The 22,470-nt window shown below is 44.4% G+C and overlaps 1 protein-coding gene across 3 annotated transcripts in view; it reads right to left on the bottom strand.

The window, feature by feature from the left end:
- The window catches only part of VMP1 (vacuole membrane protein 1), a 288,381-nt gene that overhangs the window by 265,112 nt on the left and 799 nt on the right, over positions 1–22,470 (bottom strand). Inside the window, exon 1 of one of the 3 annotated variants that reach the window (XM_033922823.1) lies at positions 22,279–22,396. The exons of 1 other annotated variant lie outside the window; for it this stretch is intronic. The gene's annotated coding sequence lies outside the window, so the exon portion shown is untranslated. Of the gene's footprint in view, positions 1–256; positions 289–22,278; positions 22,397–22,470 lie in introns of those variants that run through there. One more of the 3 variants, XM_033922824.1, reaches the window with a different exon arrangement.

Below are 22,470 nucleotides of genomic sequence, written 5' to 3'. Positions count from 1 at the left end.
TGAATCGTCAAAAGACTGACCTTGCCTTTTTGCAGGAGACCCATCTGTCTACCACAGAACATATAAAGCTCAAGCGATGGTGGGTTGGTGAAGTTCTGGAGGCCCCGGCTTCGCACCGGAAAACGGGTGGTCATTTTATGCAGTAAGGGGTTGACTCTTACTACTCATAAGGTATGGCCCAACCCAAAGGGTCATTATATAATAACACAGGTGACCTTCAATAGACAAGAGTTATTATTGTGTAACATCTATGCACCTAATACTTGGGAAATGCCCTTCATTCAATCACTCATTCAATTGCTGCAGGGATGGAAGCTTTAAAGGGCATGTACCAGCTGATGGCTTGTGGGCGGGGTCAAAGTAAGAAACTGAGAGAGACCTGCGGATAAATGGGAGAATACAGGTTAAATCCCAAAGAAATAAAAACAAAGAAACTAGAACAAAGATATACAACCACTTACAATTGAACACACAAATCAGGTTAGCAAAAACAGTACAGTACGGTTCAAAGATAGAGCAATTCGCTGTGGGAAAGTGAGAGCTTAAGTGATTAGCGTGCGCCACAGGCAGGGAAGCTTTAAAGGGTACGTATCAGCTGATGGCTTGTGGGCAGGGTCAACGGTGTGCTTTTCTTCATTAGTTACCTTCACTGGTTCCAGTTTCATTCCAGTTCTTTCTTGAGCACTGCAATGTTCTAATGGAGCAAAAGAATTCTGAAGGAGCAACTGTGAGGATGAATGTGTCACATGTCGCAGTCTGCCTGACCCTACTGTGATCCATTTATTCCTTGATTGCATTACTCTTTGAGTTAGTGATGCTAAATTGATATGATTCTGTGGAGTGATGGAAGCTGCTTTGATTGCACCCAATTCCTGCTTAAGATTACTGAGCTTCTCCTCAATACTAGAAAGCTGAAGACAGTTGGCATGATTCTGTGGAGTGATGGAAGCTGCTTTGATTACATCCAATTCCTGCTTAAGATTACTGAGCTTCTCCTCAATACTAGAAAGCTGAAGACAGTTGGCATGATTCTGTGGAGTGATGGAAGCTGCTTTGATTGCATCCAATTCCTGCTTAAGATTACTGAGCTTCTCCTCAATACTAGAAAGCTGAAGACAGCTGGCATGATTCTGTGGAGTGATGGAAGCTGCTCTGATTGTATCCAATTCCTGCTTAAGATTACTGAGCTTCTCCTCAATATTAGAAAGCTGAAGACAGATGGGGAAAGCCCTAAGTGTCCAGATGGTGCGACTTGGAACTAAAGCGCCACAATGATAGCACTGAATAAAAGTCATCTTGATTGGTTGGTATAGGAAGTGACTGATATATAGACAGCAATACTTATCAGTAACAATCCAACACATAGAGCTAACTATAACGCCAGAATACCGTATTTTCACGCAAATAACGCGCACCCGTATAAAACGCGCACACGGGTATAGCGCGCAGAAATCACGATGATATGTACAAAAACTTTGGTATACCGCGCTCACGGGTATACCGCGCATGCTGCCCGACGCTCCTTTCGCCCGCCCTGACTTTCCGACTCTCCGTTCACCCCCCCTGACTTCCGTGCATTGTCCCCCCTTGAAGGTCTGTCCCCATCCTGAAAGCCTGATGCCCCCCCCCCCGACGTCCGATACATCCCTCCCCCCGAAGGACCGCCGACTCCCCAACAATATCGGGCCAGGAGGGAGCCCAAATCCTCCTGGCCACGGCGACCCCCTAACCCCACCCCGCACTACATTACGGGCAGGAGGGATCCCAGGCCCTCCTGCCCTCGACGCAAACCCCCCTCCCCCCCAACGACCGCCCCCCCCAAGAACCTCCGACCGCTCCCCCAGCCGACCCGCGACCCCCCTGGCGACCCCCACGACCCCCCCACCCCCCTTCCCCGTACCTTTGGTAGTTGGGCCAGAAGGGAGCCCAAACCCTCCTGGCCACGGCGACCCCCTAACCCCACCCCGCACTACATTACGGGCAGGAGGGATCCCAGGCCCTCCTGCCCTCGACGCAAACCCCCCCCCCCCCCACCGACCGCCCCCCCCAAGAACCTCCGACCGCTCCCCCAGCCGACCCGCGACCCCCCTGGCGACCCCCACGACCCCCCCGCCCCCCTTCCCCGTACCTTTGGTAGTTGGCCGGACAGACGGGAGCCAAACCCGCCTGTCCGGCAGGCAGCCAACGAAGGAATGAGGCCGGATTGGCCCATCCATCCTAAAGCTCCGCCTACTGGTGGGGCCTAAGGCGCGTGGGCCAATCAGAATAGGCCCTGGAGCCTTAGGTCCCACCTGGGGGCGCGGCCTGAGGCACATGGTCGGGTTGGGCCCATGTGCCTCAGGCCGCGCCCCCAGGTGGGACCTAAGGCTCCAGGGCCTATTCTGATTGGCCCACGCGCCTTAGGCCCCACCAGTAGGCGGAGCTTTAGGATGGATGGGCCAATCCGGCCTCATTCCTTCGTTGGCTGCCTGCCGGACAGGCGGGTTTGGCTCCCGTCTGTCCGGCCAACTACCAAAGGTACGGGGAAGGGGGGGTCGTGGGGGTCGCCAGGGGGATCGCGGGTCGGCTGGGGGGCGGTCGGAGGTTCTTGGGGGGGGGCCGTCGTTGGGGGGGAGGGGGGTTTGCGTCGAGGGCAGGAGGGCCTGGGATCCCTCCTGCCCGTAATGTAGTGCGGGGTGGGGTTAGGGGGTCGCCGTGGCCAGGAGGGTTTGGGCTCCCTTCTGGCCCGATATTGTCGGGAAGTCGGCGGTCCTTCGGGGTGGGGGTGCGAGTGGTCCTGCCGGGGGTGGGGGATGTATCGGACGTCGGGGAGTCGGCCGGGCAAGAGGGCTTGGGCTCCCTCTTGCTCCGATCGTGGATGCGGGTGCGGGTGGGAGCGCGTGCGAGCGGTCGTTCGGGGTGGGGGTGCGAGTGGTCCTGCCGGGGGGGGGGATGTATCGGACGTCGGGGAGTCGGCCGGGCAAGAGGGCTTGGGCTCCCTCTTGCTCCGATCGTGGATGCGGGTGCGGGTGGGAGCGCGTGCGAGCGGTCGTTCGGGGTGGGGGTGCGAGTGGTCCTGCCGGGGGGGGGGGGTGAATCGGGCGTCGGGCGGGGTGGGAGCTATGTTTTAAAACTTTTGTATACCGCGCTCACGCATATAACGCGCGAGGGGTATGCGCGGTAGGTAAAAACGCGTATAACGCGCGCGTTATATGCGTGAAAATACGGTAAGTAAGTTTTTTTTAAAAACTTTTCTTATTTTATTGTTAATCTTATATCTTTTCTTTGGCTACCATGCAATACTCTCTCAATCTGAAAATTCGTTAGTTTGTTTACAATATCCTCATTATTTGTTAAAAATGACTAATCAACTTTCTAATATCCCTGTCATATGTGGTCACCGCCCAAACAAGTTAGCTAGTAAAGCTTTTTCCTTACAAACTACTGTAAGTTTTAATATTCCTCTGGTTCCACAACCTTTTACTTCACCTATAAATGAAACTTTAGCAAATTCAAAATTTCAGCATACTTCTGTTTACTCAAAACCTGATACAATCAAAATCGGACTAATTAATGTTCGTTCTCTTAAAACCAAATACCACTTAATCAAAGACCTTATCACTCATTTCTCTTATGATGTATTATGTTTAGTGGAAACTTGGCTTTCTAATGGAGAAGAGGGCTATCTTTCTTATGCCTGTCCCCCTGGATTTTCTTTTCTTTTTAATCACCGTCTCGCCAAACATGGCGGAGGTTTGGCAGTTATTTTCCATGATGCACTAGTAAAAGGTTCTGAATATTCCTCAACAAAGTCTCCAATCAAATTTTTACAATTTACTTTTCAGACTAAACCAAAATTAGATGCTCTGCTTATCTATCTTCCACCGCCTATTAACTGTGAAAACATTTCTCATCTACAATCACTTTTGTTTGATTTTGGTTCCTCTTCTACTAATCCTTTGATTTTAGGTGATTTCAATATTCATTTTGAAGATCTCAACAATAATTTCACTAAAGATATTTGCTCTCATCTGGACCACTTAGATTTATATCCTTTTCTAACAGCCCCTACTCATCAAGCAGGCCACACCATTGACATGGTCATTACCTCCATACATACTAATGCTAACTACCAACTAGATTCCTGTCAACCAGTGCCTTGGTCAGACCACTTCTTAATAACTATAACTTACTCAGCTTGTCTTAATAAAATAGTCACTTCTCACCAATCTAGAAAGTATAGAGATTTTAGCAATTTAACAGCTGATTTAATTGTTTCAAACTTTAATTCAGATTTCTTGGACTCAAAAACTCATTCTTTGGATGACCTTTTATCTCATTGGAATGCTTCTACTAAGCTTCTATTAGACAAATTAGCTCCTATCCAAATAAAATTTATCTCTGCTCGGAAAAGGTCCAATCCATGGTTTACATCAGAACTAAATCTTATCAAAAAAACAACTTCGTTCACTTGAGTGAAGCTGGAGAAAAGAAAGGAGTCAATCTAATTATGAAAAATTCAAAGACCACTCCACCCTGTATAAAGAAAAAATAAACCAGGCAAAAATGAAATATTACTCAAGCCAAATTCTAAAAGCGAAAAATGTTTCCATGCTTTATGCTATTCTTAAATCGGTTACTTGTACAGCTAAAAAACAAATTCAAACTTCTAATTCTTTACCGACTGCACAAGAACTCTTAACCTATTTTACAGATAAAATCATCAACATAAGGAAAAATTTAACTATCAAACAAGACCTTGCCCCTCCCTCAGAACTTTCGGATCAAAGGTTAATATCATCTTCAAAATGTTCACAATTATTAGTTTTGTTTTTTTTTATATACCACCTATCAAGATTATCTAAGCGGTTTTTACAATCAGGTACTCAAGCATTTGCCCTATCTGTCCCGGTGGGCTCACAATCTATCTAACGTACCTGGGGCTACGGAGGACTAAGTGACTTGCCCAGGGTCACAAGGAGCAGTGCGGGGTTTGAACCCACAACCCCAGGGTGCTGAGGCTGTAGCTCCAACCACTGCGCCACACGCTCCTCCTAATTCAAGCTTCCCAGTCTTAAAGAACTAGAATCTCTTATTAAAACTATTAACACCAAGGGCACACAATTTGAATCAATTCCTCCCTTTCTTCTTAAGAGATACTTTACCATATTTGGTCCTCAAATACTCACTCTAATTAATACAAGTTTGCAATATAGTATCGTGCCCCCAACCTGGAAAAACGCAATTATTCATCCTATCCTGAAAGATCACAAAATCAGCCCTGAAGAAAAATCTAACTATAGGCCAATCGCCAACATCCCTTACTTAGCAAAACTGACAGAAAAGATCGTATTTAACCAAATCTCAGAATTTATAGAGAAAATGTCTTACACCCAAATCAAACGGGTTTTAGAGAATATCATTCAACTGAGCACTCGCTTATTGGCATGACTACTTCAATACTCTACTTTTTAGATCACCATACCTCTGTTCTTTTGATCTCCATCGACCTTTCTTCTGCCTTCGAAACTATTGATCATTATAGACTTCATTCTATCGGTGTCACAGACCAGGTTTTACTTTGTTCAAATCCTACTTTGATAATCGTTCTTCTACTGTTTTTTTAACAAATCTTCTTCAGAAAGCTTTTCTGCACCCTTTGGTATTCCGCAGGGTTCTATCTTTCTCTCCTTCTTTTCAATATTTTCCTTGTACCTCTTATGACACTCTGTCAATCTATCGGCTTTTCCGTATTCGCTTACACGGATGACATACAATTATTACATCCGCTCGACCCCAATAATTCTGGTGAAATATCAGCCATAAATGATAAACTTGAACAAATTCACCGATGGCTTGACTCAAATAGATTAGCCCTTAACATTAATAAAACAAATATAATGCTTTTTCCCTGGAAAGATTGTCATAAACTCTCTTTCCCAATCACTATTAAGGGAATCCCCTTGAAGCTGATTCATAAAATCAAGATTCTTGGGATTATCTTTGACAATAAATTATCATATCACGACCATGTCAGTCATATTGTTAAAGCAACTTTCTATAGACTCTGTCAAATACGTTCAATATCTAAATTCCTATGCTCAAAATCTCTGAATATTCTAATTCATTCTCTGGTTATCTCTAAAATCGACTACTGTAACACCTTATTCAAAGGTCTGGCGCAAAAAGAAATTAGACGTTTACAAATCATTCAGAATGCTTTAATCAAACTTATTACGAAAGCCAAAAAATTTGATCATGTTTCTCCCTTACTAAAAAAAGCTCACTGGCTTCCAGTCGCTCACCGTATTATGTACAAACTATGCCTGCTCACTTTTAAATCTTTGATATTTAAAACCCCAGCTTTTATCTATAGAGTTTTAATTCCATATACCTCACCTAGACTTTTGCGTTCAAACGACCAACATTTGTTGGTCTTACCCTCTCTTAAAATTATCAATACGAGGCGGCAGTCTATTTTTTCTGTAACGGCTCCCCAATCTTGGAATGCCCTTCCAATATATTTAAGAGAGGAAAAGAATCTTGAAAAATTTAAGAGCAAATTAAAGAGTCTTCTTTTTAAAGATGCATTCAACGATTAATTGAATTGCTTACGGCTCTGATTTTAACCTAGACCATTTTGATTTTTGTTATTCCCTTCCTTATTGTTTTTAACCCTAATTGTACTACTTTATAATTAAATTGTAATTCATTCCCAAGTTTCCTAATGTTTCTACTTGTATGTGTAATTTAATTTATTCTTATGTTTTAGTTGTTTTGTTACTTATCATTTTAAGTCTGTCTTCCTTTACTTTGTAATTTTTATTAATCTGTACATTGCTTAGAATTCGGATTAAGCGATTAATCAAATGTAATAATAAACTTGAAACAATTTGTCCTTAATTCAACAGAGAACCAAGCAGATGAGAATCAGGTATTTAGGTAGTGTAAGCAAAGGGGAGGGGCATAGGCAACCAGAGATCTGTGGGCTGTGTTAGCTATGAAACCTATCTCCATTAATTTTCTATTAAAACACATTTCTATTCTCTGTAAAAGAGCCAGCCTACAGTCAAGAGGTGGGGGGGGGGGGGGAGGAGGTTAGCAAGTGTATATATAGCAAGTTCCTGCCCAATAAACCAGATGCAAGACTTAATCTGCTACCTATCCAAGCTTTGTCAATGGAAAATAAATCTTACAGAGCTAATCTACATTTCAAGAAACCAAGTTAGGAAAGTTTAGAAAAATTAGCACCACAGAATACTAGATTCAGTGTGGAGAGGCTATCTCCTGTTGTACAAGAGTTAGCCAGAAAGGAAGAGAAAGCTTTTTTTTTTTTGGGGGGGGGGGCATTGAGGAAGAAAGAAGTCTAAGTTTGAAAACAGAGCAGTACACCACAATACAGATATAGAGTCAGCAGAGTTTAACTAATTAATTAAGAATTCAGAGAATAGATATCATGCAGCAAACCCTTTAACCAGATAGATTACAATTAGGACAAAATCAAAAGAGCACTTATCAGACTTGTGTTTCAGGTCTTCCAGTGAGAACACATGAATGAATTACTGCAGGTAAGCTTTTCACTGTTAAGGGCCCAGCCTACCTTCTGCAGATATCGTTCAATGAGTCAGCCAAGTTCTCCTCCAAACAGCAAGGGGGGGCAGGGCAAGCCCTCACAACACAATCAAATTCTGCTGGAATCTAATTTTCCCTCTGCAGCCAGGAATCTCCAATAAATGTATATATAGGAAAGATATTCTCATTCTATGTCACTATTGTCAAGAAAAATACCTTCAAATCAAAATATATGCCCTATCTCTTATCCAAGTTCAAGTTTAGCTGGCATCCTAAAAAGAAAACCAAAATCCCTACAATCTGAACATGGCATTTTCTGCATCATTTTGTTATCACCAATGTCCACATCTTTCAAGATTAAATTCTTAGAATCTCTTCTAAACTCTAGGGGGGGGGGGACCCAATATTGCACAATTACTGGATTACACCATAAAGTAGAATGTGTTGCAACAGGTAGCTCTGCTGAACAGCTGATTGCTTGTGCAAGAGACAAATATAAATTAAAAAAAAAAACCAACCAGATGTTATTACTCTAAGAAAATTAAAACCAAAAGATCTGGAAGAAATATTAAACATTTTTCTATTAACAGTGGTAAGATCTAAAGTGTGTGGGATTTCTTTTTTAAAGATTTACTGCAGTGAATAACAACTTATCTGTGCTTTTGAGACAGAGCAGAATTACATTTGTCAAAGAATCTAAACTGAGCTCTATCTCCTTCATCAGCCTTTTAACTATCAATATCACAATAACTGCAATAAATTTAATATTATCCATACCAAGCAAAAAATATAAACTAGTGGCCAAAATTGGGGAAACACGTGGAGGGTCCTTTTACAAAGGCGCGGTAGCAGTTTAACGCACGGAATACCGCGCGTTAAACCGCCTGCCGCGCTAGTACCTAACGCCTCCATTGACGAGGCGTTAGGATTTTAGGCTGCCAAGGGGATTAGCGCGTGATGAAAGGTCCGACGTACTAACACCTGTAGCGCGCCTTGATAAAAGAGCCCTAAGTCCGTTTTTGGCCTAAGGCATTAGTCGCCCAAAGTCGGCAGCAGGAAAATGACTACTCTCAAAAAGTACATGCAAAATGGGTTTATTTTTGAAAATCGTCTACCTATTCGTCCAGGTATTTAATCGCCCAGACTGCAACTACGTCTATCTTTATACCACATTCCTGACCAAAAATTCATCCAAGCCCCAAGTACCCAGAACAAGACCTTTTAGATGTGGGAAGGGTCAGTTATTTGTGCTGGAACCCCCAATCCCACTCGGACCCCAAAGTACCTTATGTTAAGTTGGACGGAGAGACGGATGCTTCCTCTGCTCTGGGCACACAGAAGGATTCAGAGGCCTAGAAAGTCTGAATACGTCTAAAAACCCATTTCAATTATCAGCACTTAGACGACTTGTCTTTTAAGTCGTCTAAGTGCCGATAATTGAAATGGGATTTTAATCGTATTTTTGGGTTATGAGCCCCTTTTTGTTTTTCAAGATTGCTGAACTTTATTCAACCATTGCTCAAGTAACTTATTTAATCCTGCAAAGTATGTTAATAAACATTCTTTGATTGTTTATAAACATCTAATATAATAAAAGGCTAAGTCGCGCATGCGCACTCCCATCGCGTGTTCCGTTTTCCGTGCACTGTAGGGCACCGCAGATAGGAGTGCGCATGCTTGCGAAACACACTCCCTCCTCCCCCGAGGCAGATGTCGGACGCGGCGGCTGTCGGCCGTGCTGTTCTTCAGTGTGCCCTGCTCCTTGCAGGATCCCCATCTGCGTCGGAAGTCCGATGCAGTCGGAGATCTTGAGAGGAGCCGCCGATTCCAGCACTTAAGATCTCATTTTGACTTCTGGGGGCGTGGAGGCTGTCGGCTGCGGCGGCTCTTGCCATCTCAAGGATAAACCTGTAAGTTTGCCGCCGCCGTTACTGTCCTTCCCCAGAACCCATGCTCGCGACAAAACTGCTGCAAACTCTCCAGAGCCATACTTGAACACGTGAATGGCAGAGAGCATGTGTGGCGGCGGTGCACGTGCGGCAGGGCACGAGCGCTGTCTGCGGGAAGTTGTCCTTCGCTGCCGCTGACAAACCCCCAGCAGCAGTAGTACATTGCCTGCTAGCGTTTCTCCTCCGAGCCCCGGCGCCCTCAGTGGTGAGAAAAAAAGAGGGTGGAGCGAGCCCCGGCCTTCTGTCGTGCATTCCAGCTACCTCATCGCGTCTGGCCATAAAAAAGTAAAGAACTAAATGAAAAAAAAAACTATTCAAAGTTCTTAAAACGCATGTGGCCTGTGAAAAATTGCAGGACGATCTTAGGAAATAGGAAGACAGGTCATCCAAATTTAAGTTAAAATTTAATGTGGACAAATGCAAAGTGGGAAGAAAAATCCAAATCATAGCTGGCAGATGCTAGGATCCTCTGACAGGGGGGGGGGGAAATGAAGGGAGGCCTACTGCTGGACAGGAGGAGCAGGAAGAGGTGCTGATGGACAGGGGGGGAAAATGAAGGGAGGCCTACTGCTGGACAAAGGGAGTAGGAAGAGGTGCTGATGGACAGGGGGGAAAAAAAGGAAGGGAGGCCTATTGCTGGTCAGGGGGAGCAGGAAGAGGTGCTGATGGACAGGGGGGGAAGGGAGGCCTACTGCTGGACAGGGGGAGCAGGAAGAGGTGCTGATGGACAGGGGGGGGAAGGAAGGGAGGCCTACTGCTGGACAGGGGGAGCAGGAAGAGATGTTGATGGACAGGGGGGAGGTAAAACAAAGGGAGAAGGGCTGCTGCTGGATAAGGGGAGCAGTGAAGGGGTGGTGATGGACACAGGGGAGGTAAAAAGAAGGGAGAAAGGACAGGGGCAACACGCAAGGGGTGGTGGTGGACAGCCAAAAGAAAGAAAGACAGAAAGACAGAAATACAGAAAGTGGCTAAGGAGACAGAGAGAGAAAGAAATAAAGACAGACACACATATATTCTAGCACCCGTTAATGTAACGGGCTATAAAGCTAGTTACTGGTAATTTTTGTGACATCAAAAAACTTAAGTAAATCGGTTACGTTTCTTTTGATATGTATTGCTTAAAATTTGAGCGCATACAATATAATATGTTGGTTATGTGTTTCATTTTGATACTCCGATATTGTTATCATAGCTTATGGATGTTGTCTAAAGGCCCATTGTGCAATCTGACAACATATGAATTGCTACTTTTCATTAATTCCAATTTAATTGAACTAAATGAATATTCCCCCTCTTTTACTAATGTGCGCTAGCCATTTTAGCATGTGCTAAACGCTAGCACGTCCATAGAATATAATGGATGCGTTAGCATTTAACGCGCGCTAAAACAGCTAGCGCATCTTAGTAAAAGGACCCCATTATCTAAATACACTAAAATTACAGCTGTATAGTATACTAAATTTTGCAGAAGAGACTTGACTAGTTGCCTAAAAAGAGAGCAGCAGCTATAACCTTAAGAAGGCAACAGTTACCAAAAGACTGCAGCCAAGATTGATCAAGGAGTATCACTGGCCAGGATACTGAAACTCTGCAAGCACTCTGAAGAGACTAAAAGCATCAAAAAGAAGGCTGGAAGGGGCTGGAAAAAGGTTACACCACCTCAGACTGATAGAAGGATAGCGAGAATAGATCTACAGAATCAGAAATTAACTGCCGCTGACATCCATAAGTCTCTGGCCGAAACAGGGTTGTTGATGTCAGACCAGACAGTTTGCCAGAGACTGGTGAAAGCAGGCCTAAGAGCAAGAATTCCCAAGAAACAGCCCTTTCTCAATGTAGTTCAGCGTCATAAACATTTGAACTGGGTTAAAGAGTATGCCAGCTAGACCACAGATAGTGGAAAAAGGTGTTGTCAAGCAATAAGACCCAAATTTCCATATCTGGCAGTTATGATTTCCACTATGTTCATCGGTAACCGGGCAAGACTGTTTACGAGAGAGTGCTACTGCCACCATGAAGTAGTAGCATTCAGGAGTGTGATGGTGTGGGATTGCATGTCCAGAGGTGTTGTGGTCAATTGCAGACAAAGACTGACACAAAGAAAGATTGGATGGTGGACTGCAGTAGATTTAAGGGACAGCCTTGAAAAAGCCTGAATAGGCAAAATATGTTGGCACGAGTCCCCCAGCCAACAGTGATCTACTAAAAAGATAAGTGCCTTAAATTAAGTTTAATATAAGAAATAAGAAAAAAAAGATACCATTTAAATAATTAAAAGGATCAATGATGATTTATTAGTGGTCCTTCTGTACAAAACAATGAAGGATTACTACAAGGGTTTCCAATAATCCCCCCCAAAAATTTATGAGATGATATAAAAGAATTTATGAAGGTCACACAGTTTTCTTACTATAAATGATTGTGAAATAAGGTGTAACCAGCTAAGTGTATAGCTAGTGAAGCATACTTTCAAGCTAACATATGTGGATAAAAAACTGGTTGGCGGATAGGAAACAGAGAGTGGGGGTAAATGGACAATACTCGAACTGGAAAAGCGTCATGAGTGGAGTGCCGCAGGGTTTGCCATAGTACACCCTCACCTGGAATACTGCATCCAGCACTGGTCGCCGTACATGAAGAAGGACACAGTACTGCTCGAAAGGGTCCAGAGAAGAGCAACTAAAATGGTTAAGGGGCTGGAGGAGTTATCGTATAGCGAGAGATTAGAGAAACTGGGCATTTTCTCCCTTGAAAAGCGGAGACTGAGAGGGGACATGGTAGAAACATTCAAGATACTGAAGGGAATTGACTTAGTAGATACAGACAGGTTGTTCACCTTCTCTAAGGTAGGGAGAATGAGAGGGCACTCTCTAAAGTTAAAAGGAGATAGATTCCGTACAAACGTAAGGAAGTTTTTCTTCATCTAGAGAGTGGTGGAAAACTGGAACGCTCTTCCAGAGGCTGTTATAGGGGAAAACACCCTCCAGGGATTTAAGACAAAGTTAGGCAAGTTCCTGCTAAACCGGAGCTTTCCAAGATAGGGTTGGTCTCAGTTAGGGCACTGGTCTTTGACCTAGAGGCCACCGTTGGAGCGGACTGCTGGGCCCAATGGACCACTGGTCTGACCCAGCAGCGGCAATTCTTATGTTATTATGTTCCTAAATAAGAATGTTTCATCATCTTACAACCAGTGGTTACCAGTGGTGTGCCTCAAGGTTCTGATCTTGGGCCTGCTCTTTTAAACATTTTTATAAACGATATTGTTGGAGGGCTGTTGGGTAAGATTCACCTCTTTGCGGATGATACCAAAATCTGCAATAGAGTAGAGACTCAGGATGGTGCAAATAACATGAAGAAAGACCTGGTGAAGTTTGAAGAATGGTCTGAAATTTGGCAGCTAAAATTTAATGCTAAGAAATGCAAGGACATGCATTTGGAATGCAACAACCCAAGGGAATGGTACAATTTAGGGAATGAAGAACTTATGTGCATGATAGAAGAGCGGGACTTGGGTGTGTTTGTATGTGATGATCTAAAGGTGGTCAAACAGCTTAAAAAGGTGACAGTGAAAGCTAGAAGGATGCTAGGGTATATAGGAAGAGGTATGGCCAGTATGAAAAAAGAGGTGCTGATGCCCCTGTATAAGACTCTGGTGAGACCTCATTTAGAATATTGTGTACAATTCTGGAGACCGCACCATCAAAAAAAATATAAAGAGGAAGGCTACTAAAATGGTGAGTGGTCTTTGTCGTGAGTTGTATGGGGACATAATTAAAGACCTGTATACTTTGGAGGAAAGGCAGGAGAGGGGAGATATGATAGAGCCATTTAAATACCTAAGTGATGTAAATGCACGTGAGTGGAGTGTCTTTCATTTGAAAGGAAGCTCTGGAATGAGAGGATGAAGTTAAGAGGTGATAGGCTCAAGAGTAATCTAAGGAAATACTTTTTTACAGAAAGGGTGGTAGATGCGTGGAATATCCCGATAGAGGTGCTGGAGACAGAGACTGTGTCTGATTTCAAGAAAGTCTGGGATAGGTACGTGGGATCTCTTAGAGAGAGGAAGAGATAATGGTTACTGTGGATGAGCAGACTGGATGGGTCATGTTTCCATGTTTCAAAACAGATTAGCCCTAACAAATGTGCATGATATATATTTTTATATAGTTCATTTACTTATTTTGCCTATCATGAAACTCAGATCTGTCATGAGTTTTAGAGTTGAGAACATTCCTTTCCTCAGAGCGATCTCCATTGATCACTACCCTCTGTCGCCTTCACCTCAACCAGTTCTTGGCCCAGCCTGTCACTTTGGGACCCATCCCAAAGGCACGGGCTGGGCCCTCAGTTTATTTATTAGACGTCTGTGTGGAACACTGTCAAAGGCTTTGCTAAAATCTAAAGACACCACATTTAGCGCAATCCCTGAGGACTTTCTTAAGAGATCAGACCCCCACAGGTGACCCTTGGGAGGAATGCTGGCCTACCGCCAGCAGCCTGGTTCCATCTTGGTTAAGGTGGAGTCCATCCATTTGGAATAGGCTCCCCCCTTTCCCAGAGGGTAGCCCAGTTCCAAACAGATCTAAATCCCTCAACCCTGTACATTCGTCTCAACCATGCATTGAGACAAATTAGAGCTCTGCCTGTCTTTTGGGTCCTGCACGTTGAACGGGGAGCATTTCTGAAAATATTACCCTGGAGGATCTGGATTTCAGCTTTCTACCTAAGAGCCTAAATTTGGCTTCCAGAACCCCCCTCCTAAATTTTCCTATTTCATTAGTACTAAGAAAGCTGGCTCCTCCCTGTCACTATCTAATATCTTATCTAAGTGATGCATAAGGTTCGCCACTTTCACACCAGGCAGACAAGTGACCAGGCAATCCTCACACCCGCCAGCCACCTACATGCCTAATGATTGAATCTCCTACTACAATGGTTGTTTTAACTCCTCCCTTCTGGAATGAAGAACCCTGGAGATAGATCCTCAGTGCAAAAGGATATTGCATCTGCATCTCTTGGTGGGTAGGTCCTAGATACAGGATTATTTCCTGCATCACCAGGGTGATGTTCTCCTTTTAGGAGACCTCCCTCCTCCAAGGCAGACCAGAGGCTGCCAGACAGGAAGTAGGACTTCTCTTCAACGTCCCTGTAGGTTTTCTCTATGTATGTCTCTGTCTCCCTCAGCTCCTCCAAGTCTGCAACCCTAGCCTCAAATGAACAGACTCTTCTCTGAGTCAGAAGCTCTTTGCAGCAAGCACACACATATAATTTCTCGCCAATTGGGAGATAATCATACATGTGACACTCAGTGCAAAAGACTGGATAGCTCCCCTCTTGCTGTTGGACTACTGTCTGCATCTTATTATTGAGCTGCTTAATTACCGTATTTTCACGCATATAACGCGCGCGTTATACGTGTTTTTACAAACCGTGCATAACCTTGCGCGGTATATAAAATTTTTTTTACATAGTTCCCACCTCGCCCTACGCCCGATTCATCATCCGGAAGGACCGCTCGCACCCCCACCGCGATGGACCGCTCGCACTCCCACCCAAAGAACCGCTCGCACCCCCACAGTCTCCCCCCCTCCCCCATGGAGAAGCTGTCTACCTTGTTTCCGGATGCCAGTGAGCCCAGCTGTTTCCTCTGCCGGCGGTCCTGCCCCTTCTCTGAGCCCTGCTGCGCTGCTTCCTCTTCCGGCGGTCCCGTCCTTTCTCTGACGTCAGAGAAAGGGCGGGACCGCCGGAAGAGGAAGCAGTGTAGCGCAGGGCTCAGAGAAGGGGCAGGACCGCCGGCAGAGGAAACAGCTGGGCTCACTGGCATCCGGAAACAAGGTAGACAGCTTCTCCATGGGGGAGGGGGCGGAGGCTGTGGGGTGGAGGCTGTGGGGGTGCGAGCGGTCCATCGGGGTGGGAGTGCGAGCGGTCCTTCCGGATGATGAATCGGGCGTCAGGGGGGGGGGCATCAGGCTTTCAGGATGGGGACAGGACTTCAAGGGGGGACAGGCAGACCTTCAAGGGGGGACAGGACTTCAAGGGGGGACAGGCAGACCTTCAAGGGGGGACAGGACTTCAAGGGGGGACAGGCAGACCTTCAAGGGGGGACAGGACTTCAAGGGGGGACAGGCAGACATCAAGGGGGGACAGGACTTCAAGGGGGGACAGGCAGGACTTCAAGGGGGACAGGACTTCAAGGGGGGACAGGCAGGACTTCAAGGGGGGACAGGACTTCAAGGGGGGACAGGCAGACCGAAGGGAGTGAAAAAGCTATAAAATAAACCCACCAGCGTGTCAATGTGTTGAGAGGAAGAGATGTTCTGGGAAATTCTGCTGAGAAAACTCCGGGTCCATTTCCACCCCCCAGTTACCGTAGTCCACTCCACTGAACTGGTTCACACACTGAGTGGTGTTGTGCCTGCGTAGTTGTTTTGGGATCTCTTCTAGTGGTTTGTCAGTATCTCCTTGTGGTCCAAGGAAGGAAACTTTGTTAATCTTAGCATTGACCTTCAGAATATATTTGTGTGGCATTAGGCTATGTAGTGATCGAAAGAAAAAAACAGACCTTTGCACATTTTTGCACTATATGGTGGGTGTATGAGGAGATTCACATTTCCTGCACAGCTAAGTCCTTGTGAAGTTACCTTGTTCTTTCTGTATTTGACATCTAGCAAGGTCTCTGTTTGGAAGGAAAGATTTAAGTTATGGTAAAAGCAGATAGCGTTGCTGGTTTTAAAAAGGTTTGGACAAATTCCTGGAGGAAAAGTCCATAGTCTGTTATTAAGACATGGGGGAAGCGTCTGCTTGCCCTGGATCCGTAGCATGGAATGTTTGCTATTCTTTGGGTTTTGACCAGGTATTAGTGACCTGGATTGGCTACCATGAGAATGGGCTACTGGGCATGATGGACCATTGGACTGACCCAGTTAGGCTATTCTTATGTTATGTTCTCATCTGTAGGGGCCTTTGTTTTCACTTCTTATTTTAATGTATTTTTTTCTGGAAACTTATCAGTGTTTTTTATAATGGGAACAAAAATGGAAGAGAATTACCATAATGTGTGTGGAATGGGGGGGGGGGGGGGTTTAACTACCATAATTTCTTCAGCTAAATACCGGTAATTCAATCCACCTCAACCAGACATAGGAGAACTCACGCACCATTCACACACCCTCCAACCAAACACGTGAAAAGAAAAAAACTGTTCATTCTTATAAACAACCGTATAACTTTTAATCTAGAGTTAGTGAGTATGAATTCAGCAACAAGAACAGAAATTACATGTTCATTCTTATAAACTATAACATTAACCGGTAGATCAAATGAAGTATCGAGGACAAAATAATCTAAATACAGTTACCGTAATTACGGTAAAGTTGTAAATAAATAAAGTTTACAGGTTTATTCAGTCATCATCATCACAGTCATCTGAATCCTTGAATCCATCAAAATCCGAATTGTCATCATCGTCATTAAATAAAGTGAGCACGGCCTGCAGACGATCCTCATTTATTTCCGAAGTAATATCATCATCATCGTCATCATCATCGCTGATATCCATGTTGTTGCCTCCTTCCGCTGCACTGGTAGTACCCGTAGTGTCATTGGTTTCATAAACAATGCCCGCTTTTCTAAATCCGTTTCGAATGGTATCTGGTGTTATTTTGTCCCATGCTGAAGCCACCCACTTGCAGACTTCTGTGAAAGTTGCCCGCTTCAGCCGCCCCGCAGGTGTGTACTCGTGCATGCCGCTCTGCATCCACTCCTCCCACTCCTTTCTAATAAAAGTCTTGAATGGATGATTCACTGCGATGTCAAGTGGTTGCAGCTTACATGTCAGGCCTCCAGGTATCACAGCGATGTGGGCACAAGTAGAATTAATGTAGGCCTGAACATTTTTTTCTTTGTGGGCAGCCATGGCATCAAAAATTAACAAGGATTTTTTTGCAAAGAATCCACCCTGTCTTGCCCTAAAGCATTTATCTACCCACAATCTCATTACGTCGCAGTCCATCCATCCCTTCTTGTTGCAGTGCACAACCACACTGGTGGGCAGCTTTTCACGGGGCATAGTGACCCTTTTGAAAATGAGCATGGGCTTTAACTTAACCCCGCTAGCTGAGCAACCAAGAACGACTGTAAAACACGTTCTTTCATGCCCAGTTGTGGTGATGGCAACAGATTTAGTACCTGTGGGGGCTATGGTTCTTGTCGCTGGAATGTCGAATGCCATTGGAATTTCATCCATGTTGATGACGTCCTTTGCAGTGATGCCAAGTTCAGATATTTCTTTGGCGACAAAGTCACGGAAATCAATCAATTTTTGCTGCCAGTCATCTGGAAGTCGCTGGCCAACAGTTGTTCTCATTCTAACTGTTCCTTTTCATAAATTTTGAGATCCATGTGAAGCCAGCTTTGAAGTCGGGTATTCCTCTTCCATTGGCAAGTAGTTTTGCCTTCATCTGAATCGCAACAGTAGAGACTGATTGATTTTGCTCCCTTCTCGCCAGAATCCACTGCTTCAAGTCATCCTCCAGCTGAGGCCATTTTGGTTTGGCCCCACGATGTGCCCGTTTTCGCGGATTGCATTTCTCCAGTTCCTTCTTATCTTTTCTCCATTCACGCACCGATGTTTCTCCAACATCGAACTCTCTCGCTGCGGCCCGGTTGCCTATTTCCTCAGCTTTCGCAACGACTTGAAGCTTAAAGTCCGCTGTATATGACTTTCGTCTCATTCCTGCCATTATGGCGGTAAATTTAAATTTAATTGATAAACTCTACTACCGGGTAGATATATGCAGAATACCAATCTGAAGAGATCAAATTAAAATGTGGGCTCTACATGCAGCATTAATCTTTTATAGGCTTACCCAAAGGCTGAGATGCTGTTGTATAGTCAAAATAGTATTCACTGGGCAAATTACAAGGCCAGATAGAGGGGGGCCACAGCCACGTGGTGAAAAGCACACCGCCAGAAAAACCGCCTTGGTGACAGGTCAAAAGCGCGCCCCCACAACCCGGCGCAGAAAACTAAGCGGCAAGCATGCTCAGACCATTGCGCATGCTTACAGAGCTGGGAGCAGGGCAGGGCGGGCGAAAGGAGAGTCGGGGCAGCGCAAGGAGAGTCGGGACAGCGAACGGAGAGTCGGGGCAGCCAGAGGAGAGTCGGGGCAGTGAACAGAAAGTCAGGGCAGCCAGAGGAGAGTCGGGGCAGGTGAACGGAGAGTCGGGGCAGCCAGAGGAGAGTCGGGGCAGCGAACGGAGAGTCGGGGCAGCCAGAGGAGAGTCGGGGCAGCCAGAGGAGAGTCGGGGCAGGTGAACGGAGAGTCGGGGCAGCCAGAGGAGAGTCGGGGCAGCGAACGGAAAGTCAGGGCAGCCAGAGGAGAGTCGGGGCAGCGAACGGAAAGTCGGGGCAGATGAACGGAGAGTCGGGGCAGCCAGAGGAGAGTCGGGGCAGCCAGAGGAGAGTCGGGGCAGCGAACGGAAAGTCAGGGCAGCCAGAGGAGAGTCAGGGCAGCCAGAGGAGAGTCGGGGCGGCATGTGCGGTATACCCGTGAGCGCAGTATATAAAAATTTCTTTACATAAATTTTTGTTTTCCGCACGCTATACCCGTGTGCGCGTTTTACACGGGTGCGCGTTATCTACGTGAAAATACGGTAAATCCTATTAAGGTACTTGGTATGTTAGACTGGTATAGATGGCCTTAAGATAATTTGAATGCTTTATTTAGTTTTTAAGTGTTAGCAAGTTATAAAATTCAAATTATACAGTATATGTAGTACACAGGTTGCTGTGAAAACTATCTTTAATGCTGAGCCTCTACAACCTCTCTCTTAGAACCAGGCTTACTGAGGGTTAGGCACTAGGCCAGCATTCCTCCCCTCAAGTGTCACCTATGGAGTCTGATCTCTAAGAAAGTTCTCAGCATTTTCAGCACTCAAGTTCTGAGGCTAAGGAAATTCAAGACCCTAAAATCATCAGGAAAGGTCATGGCCACAGTGTTTTGGGATCAGGAAGGTTTTGCAACGACTATCTTCCAAGGGGCCAAACAGTTAATGCAGAATACTACTGTAACTTGCTGTGCCGATTAAAGGAGACACTGAAAGAATAAAGGAGAGGGAAGCTGCGGAAAGCAGCTCTCTTTTTGCAAGACAATGCACTTGCTCACAAGGCTGGCAAAACGATGGATGTTTTGACACAGTTGGAGTTTCAGTGCATAGAACATCCACCCTACTCACCAGATCTTGCTCCATCTATTTTCTGATTCCAAACCATAAAAAGAGTTTGAAAGGGCAACAATTTTTGAGTAATTTGGAGGCGATTACAGCAGCAGAGCAGTATTTCAGTGACCAGACAAAGTAATTTTTAGAAGGGTTACAGAAACTTCAGACATGTTATGACAAATGTGTGAACTTAGGGATGAATATATCATTTTCTTCTTGATTGGGCTGAGAACATTTCAGCACCCCCTCGTATAATACAGTCACACCATCACTGACTGGCACAGTATGTATAGGATTCAATGGTTTCCTTGAATGCTGTATGTCAACAGCTGATATAGAACAAAGCGCTTACTCTATGCAAAATAACAGAACAGTGTATTCAAAGAATCAAATCCATGCATGTAAACATGCCAATGAAGAAAGCCACCTCAATGTCTCAACACAGCAGAGACATTTATATTAATCCAAAAACCAAAACAAGAACTTTAATATCCTCAGAGAAAACTTCCAGAAACAATACTGTAAATACTGTAAATGTTACAAATTTAGCAGGAAAATAGAGACCAGTGCAAAACTCACTTCAAAAGGTACAGTCATTCATTCCCCGATAACTGTCATTCCCTCCAAGTCCAGCTAGATCAATGGAAACATACATTCCCTCCAGCAATGGGAAGAGAGCAAATTCCTGCTCAATCCACTATATATATACTAATGGAGCAACTAGCCTGTTAGTATTCTTTTTAGCAAGTTGTCTCCATAACCAAGTCATTTGATCTGTTATTGCCTGTAGCTGAACAGTTACTCTCATTTAGCTACACAATGCGGGGCTGTATAAACAGAGGCGTAACCAGTAGAAGAACGAAGGTGTTGATGCCCCTGTACAGGTCATTGATGAGGCCCCCACTTGGAGTATTGTGTTCAGTTTTGGAGATCATATCTGGCGAAGGACACAAAAAGGCTTGAAGCAGTCCAGAGGAGGGCGACAAAAATGATAGGAGTTTTGCGGCAAAAGACATATGAAGAAAGACGGAAAGCCCTGAATATGTATACCTTAGAGGAAAGGAGGGACAGGGGAGATATGATTCAGACGTTCAAATACTTGAAAGGTATTAACGTAGAACAAAATATTTTCCAGAGAAAGGAAAATGGTAAAACCAGAAGACATAATTTGAGGTTGAGAGGTGGGAGACTCAAGAGCAATGTAAGGAAATTCTTCTTTACAGAGAGGGTGGTGGATGCCTGGAATGCACTCCCGAGAGAGATGGTGGAGAGGAAAACAGTGACAGAGTTCAAAAAAGTGTGGGATGAACACAGAGGATCTAGAATCAGAAAATAATAGTAAATATTGAAGAACTAAGGCCAGTACTGGGCAGACTTGCATGGTCTGTGTCTGTATATGGCCATTTGGGGGCAGATGGGCTGGGAGGGCTTCAATGGCTGGGAGGGTGTAGATGGACTGGAGTGAGCTTTGATGGAGACTTCAGTAGTTGGAACCTAAGAACAGTACCGGGCAGAGCTTTAGATTCTTGCCCAGAAATAGCTAAGGAGAAGAAGAAAAAAAAACAAACAAATTTTTAGATTGAATCAGGTTGGGCAGACTAGATGGACCATTTGAATCTTTATCTGCTGTCATCTACTATGTTACTTACCAGTTAAAAAAAACAGAAAATGTATTTTATTTAAAAATTCATACACCGCCTAAACCTAGGTGGTATCCAAAAAGCATACAAAATATTAAAAACAATACATATTACATATAATAACTAATTGAATTTTAAAAAAAGCAGCAGAATTATAGAGGGTTTCATGAGGAAATTCACTTTGCAGAATGATGGATGAATGGCAGCTAAAAGTTCTTAGAAAGCAGCTTTGTTCATTTTAACTGACAGTTTTATACACCAATAGGATTTTCCCTTTTTCTTAACAAGCAGCAATATAAAGGTATCTATTTAGGGGACAGATGATTTATTACTAAAATGGCAGTTATAAGTTCTTAGATAGCTGTAATTGGGCAGCATCCCTCCATGTCCGTAACTCTCTTCAGTATCTCCTCCATCTCCCTATTCTGCTTGTGTGAACAAGAAATATAGATAATCCCTCTTCAATCACAGGATAGTGACCACAAACAAAAAGTAAAAATATGTAGACAAAAATGAATGTGAAATCCCAAGAAGCCAGTCTGTGAATGTAACACAATAACAGAAAAACAGAAAGATGCATGTGGGCATTAGGGCTCCTCGACACAGAAGTTATGACTGGTACTGGGCTTGGTACTTTTCATTGCTGCTGTAGGCCTGGACAGGAAGGTGGAAATCTCAGCTTGTGAGTCCACACAGAATTAAGTAGCAAGCCTCAGGTGCATTCAGGCCCTAGGTTACCCACCACTAATCCAGAACTACACCTAGTAACTTTTTTCTTTACTTTCAAGAGAAAAAAAAAATCAATGCCTATTTGGTCAGTAAAGCTTTCCCACATAATTTTTACATAGACTTTTTTACTCATTACTGCCTATCTTCCCCCCCAAACTTGCAGCTATAAGCTCCTTCCTTAGATTCACCTTTTTTCTAGTTTTCTCCTCAGTCCTCATCCCTTTGGTGAACAATGCATCTTCCATCATTTCAAAATTCAATTAACTTAATCCCGATTATGTAGGCATTATTCTTCTGACTGAATAGTGTACACCATACATATAAATAACTCACCCTAGGTTTACCAAAGGAAAAACAGAAACATATCAAATGAATATAAA

This window comes from Geotrypetes seraphini, chromosome 15 (genome assembly GCF_902459505.1).
Source record: "Geotrypetes seraphini chromosome 15, aGeoSer1.1, whole genome shotgun sequence".
NCBI classification, from domain to species: domain Eukaryota; kingdom Metazoa; phylum Chordata; class Amphibia; order Gymnophiona; family Dermophiidae; genus Geotrypetes; species Geotrypetes seraphini.
The sequence above is the reverse complement of the archived record's forward strand: the minus strand, read 5'-3'. Positions and strand labels throughout refer to the sequence as shown.